The sequence below is a fragment of the Meleagris gallopavo genome, chromosome 1 (assembly GCF_000146605.3).
Source record: "Meleagris gallopavo isolate NT-WF06-2002-E0010 breed Aviagen turkey brand Nicholas breeding stock chromosome 1, Turkey_5.1, whole genome shotgun sequence".
Taxonomy (NCBI): Eukaryota; Metazoa; Chordata; class Aves; order Galliformes; family Phasianidae; genus Meleagris; species Meleagris gallopavo.
This window is the reverse complement of record NC_015011.2, coordinates 165,855,001-165,859,556: the sequence shown is the minus strand read 5'-3', so window position 1 is coordinate 165,859,556 and position 4,556 is coordinate 165,855,001.

The window sequence follows — 4,556 nt, the reverse complement described above, 5'->3', positions numbered from 1 at the left end:
AAAAAAGAGACAGGTAGATGAGATGAATACTGAGAAAGCAGAAATATCTGAAGCATTAGGGGAAGCTATCATCTGGTAAAATAATTTGGCTTCTACAGCTATAATTTTCTTAAAATTACTAGAGTATTCCTCACCAGCAGTTGACACAGGCAAGGTGTTTTCTACAACTAACTGAAAGGAGGGTGTAGTGTGGTAGGAATTGGCTTCTTTTCCTGGGTAGCGGTGTTAGGAAGAGATGTTTTGGCCTCAAGAGGTTCTGTTTGGATATTAGGAAAAATTTAATTTCAGAAAGAGTGGTGAAGTATTAGATCCGCCTGCCCAGGGGAGTGGTAGAGTCACCATGCCTGAAGGTGACTCAGAAAAGGGCATACTGAAGGTGTTCAAGAAAAGCATAGATATTGTGCTGACATTGTCTAGAGTGGTCACAAGCATAGGCTGATGGTTGGACTAGGCGATCTTTTTGGTCTTTCCAAAGTTAATAATTCTAAGGTAGCAGCATGTATCAAAACTGGCCTATTTTGAACTATGTAGGCCACTGCAATGGTCTATTAAGAAGGCAGTGCAAAGAAGAGTACATGTACTTCTTCATTTGATTTGTGTTTTCATGTCCTGTTTTAAGCTTGTGAGCAAACTGATGTGATAGTGAAAAACTTGTGCTATTTTTCACAGCTTAGCTTGAGCCAGGCAGTTTATTTTTAAGGCAAGAATTGACTTTGTGTCAACAGACATCTAGATTTATGTTCCGAATCTGGCTTTTTCAAGATGTGGATTTGTACCACACTCTGTATGTGCTGTTTGCTATAGACCTGAAAGAAATTTGTCAGTGCATTTCTGAATAAAATATGGGGAACATACAGTAGGGACAATATTCTGAGCAATCCCACTGATAGATTCTGTTTGAAATTAAGGAAATCAGGCAGATAAAGAGATAGGTAATTTTATAAACAGAAGTTTCAGAAGTTGTGAATGTATCTTTAAAATCCTGTATCCTGACAAATTGCTAATGTTTTGCATCAGTGAAAATCTGTCTGTTTGTTATGCAATTGTTTAAATTTGGACTTAGTTAATGATTTTATTTGTTTTACACATTACAGGTACACTGTATAATTAATCAGCTGAACACTCAGAAAAAAATTATATGTGAACAAATAGTTTCCTAAGAGGAATCCATCTGGAAGGCACACATCTTATGGCACACATAATGCACAGAACGGGTAGGAGGTGTTCTCTTCAGCCCACGTCTACAAACTGTGTGTATTGAGAATGTTAATTATCAGTCTGCTTCCCTACACTCATGAAAGAATTGTGAAGGCAATACTTCAGAGGCAGGTCAGTCTTTACTTTGATTATTTTTGTATGGTCTTATCTTTAACTTCCCTGACTTTTTTACATTTGCACCTCTGAAAATGACACTCCACCTCTCTATTTCTTTTATAACTTTCCTCTGTAGGAAAGTTGAGGAATAGCATTTTGTCAGGTAAGTGTCAAAGAAATATTAATCCAATAACAAAGGAAATGAGGATTTGAGTCTTTCCCTACTCAAACTCTTGGATTCCTCAAAAATGAAATCCAAGTACCCAGGCTGTCAGTAAGACATAAAGCTAGGTGCTTGCCTCACTTCTAGATATTCATGGTAGGAAAACTGTTGAAATCAGTGTGTAAATTTTAGGGAAACCACACACAAACAAACAAAAGCTAGAAAGCAGTGTAGATGTCTGAGCTGTCTTTGGAAGTGGAAACAAACTATCTCCATCAACTCAGTTGCTTTGTTCACTTCTGTACTGTGCTGTGTGTTCACCTTATTTCTGCTTGAGTAACTGGCATAGCTCCAAGGGCAAATCATACAAAAATAATTTTGTCGGTTCAACTAAAATCCTTTTATCCTTTTTTTTTTTTTTGACAAGGGTGGCCTGATCTGTTTCTCATATTGGGAACATTGCTTCTATCATGCTATACCTTAAAATGTGTCCAAACGTTTTCTGGAAGGCTGTTAACTCACATATGCCAAAACCTCGCCAGGCACTTGGATTGCAATTACACAGTATGGGATATCGTATCCCATGTTCAGCCTTGAACTCATGAAATACCTGAGCCATACCTATTGTAATAGACACAATAACAGTGTACACATAGCTAGAGGGCAAAGAAGTAGTTTTAATGCTCTCCCTGACTTAGCCGCTTGTGTGCCATCTGTATACCACTCTAAGTGCCCACGGGACTTTTAAATTATCAACCTGAACACTTCCACCTTAAGATAAACACTATCTGGAGAACTCAGTATTACCATTGAGTGATCTGGCTCCCTATATTCTTTAAAAAATAGTAGATAACTTTTAGGTATTTGAGATGAGAATTGGAGATTATTTGGATCATGCCTAAGGCCAAGTATAGAATAAAAATTACTTACAAGATGAGAACTATAGTCAACTGTAAAAACATATGGATGAGCAATATGTTCATGCACAGCCACTACATATTTCAAAAGAACAAATTAAATAGTCTGTGCTACCACATAGCTGTGAAATGGTAATTGATATGTAAGAACTAACCAGTGTTTGAAAATTTAAGTAAGATACAGAGTACTTGAGCCCTGCAGAATTAGGAGATATTGATGGATTATTCTTCCAACAGCGCACATTCTGAGTACTTATAAGTGCTTTAAGTTCCAGTTATACCATCACTTTATCCTGCAGTGTTGTTCAGGAAAAAAAAATACATTAAACATTTAAACTGACTAAATAGATTTCCTCAGTCTATCAGCTTGGATATATTAAGCTTATCTAAGATGCAAAACGTACAGATTGGAAAATCTAAAAATACTTTTGAGTCACATTTAGTGGCATCTACTTAATGAAAAGAAAAGCAATTGAAATTGTGATATAAGCAGTATATAAAATACAGTACTGGGCTTTAAAATTACAGAATCATAGAATCATAGAATGGCTTGGGTTGGAAGGGACCACTCTCTGTGTGAAGAACTTCCCCCTGACATCCAATCTAAACCTTTTCTCCTTGAGCAAAAACCATCCTTCCTTGTCCTGTCACCATCTACCCAAGTAAAAAGCTGATTCCCCTCCTTTCTGTAATTACCATTAAATACTGGAAGGCTGCAATGAGGTCTCCTTGCAGCTTTCTCTTCTCCAGGTTGAATAAGCCCAGCTCCCTCAACCTGTCTTTGTAAGGGAGGTGCTCCAGTATGAATGCCATGAAAGAAAAACTTTCCTTCAGCTAAAGAAGAAAAAAAAAAAAATGTTTTGTATTAAATAAAAGAATACAAGCTAGATTTCATTGAAATGTTACCCTGGTTGAGACGTAAAAAAGTATACAGTACTGATAAAGGACACAACCTATTTCAGCATGCTCTGAAACTGGCAATCATTGGGTCAGTAAGAGGGAAAGAAATGCTGGAAAGATAAGTTTTCTGCTGAAATGGGTAACTGACTTGATGTTTGGACTTGGGAAAAGCAGTGTTGCTTTCTGTAAATAGGAAAAATAACATAAAGTTCTATGATTTATCCCATAAAAGAAAGTCAACCCACTTAACATGTTTGTTAAATCTAAAAGAATGACAGCAGCTCAGGATTCAGAACAGTTTTTATCTGGCATGTGGGAGCTGCATTTTGGCTCTATCCTTTGCCCCAAAATACAGCTGGTAGTACAAGTGAAACACATTCCCATCTCCCCACTAGAGATTACCACCAATCATCTTGTGCTCAAGAGGGATATGGCTGAGTTATTTCCTGACAATGACAGCAATATCATTTAAAGGGATTTCATATTTTTGGGGAAGATCATAAGAGATGATTATAAGAGGAGATTAAATCTTCCCAAGAGTTTAGTATGTCTTAATTTATTGAAGCAATGTTTTTCTTTCTATAAAAAATTGCCCCACAGACTTCTTGATGAACTATCATTCTGCAACAACAAAACAGAGCTGACTATTCAGTGGACGAATAATTGTTTGGGTGGTCACTGGCAGAGGTTTATGATCAACAGCTCTATGTCCAGGTGGAAGCCAATGTGGAGTGGTTTTCCTTGGGAGTCCGTCTTGTGATCAGTGCTTTTCAGTATCTTTGTCAGTTACTTAGATAGTGGGATCAAGTGCACCCTCTACAATTTGCTTATGACATTGGGGTGCATCCACGTGTGCTGAGGGAGCTGGCGGAGGTCATTGCCGAACCGCTCTCCATCATTTTTGAGAGGTCTTGGATAAAAGGGGAGGTCCCTGAAGACTGGAGGATAGCCAATGTCACTCCGGTCTTCAAAAAGGGCAAGAAGGAAGATCCGGGTAATTATAGGCCTGTCAGCCTCACCTCCGTCCCTGGAAAGGTGATGGAACAGCTTGTGCTGGATACCATCTCCAGACAACTGGGAGAAAAGGAGGTTATCAGGAGTAGTCAGCATGGGTTCACCAAGGGGAGGTCGTGCTCGACCAACCAGGTGGCCTTCTATGATGCTGTCACATGCTGGGTGGATGGGGGAAGAGCGGTAGATGTAATCTACCTTGATTTTAGAAAGGCATTTGATACTGTCTCCCACGACATCCTTATAACAAG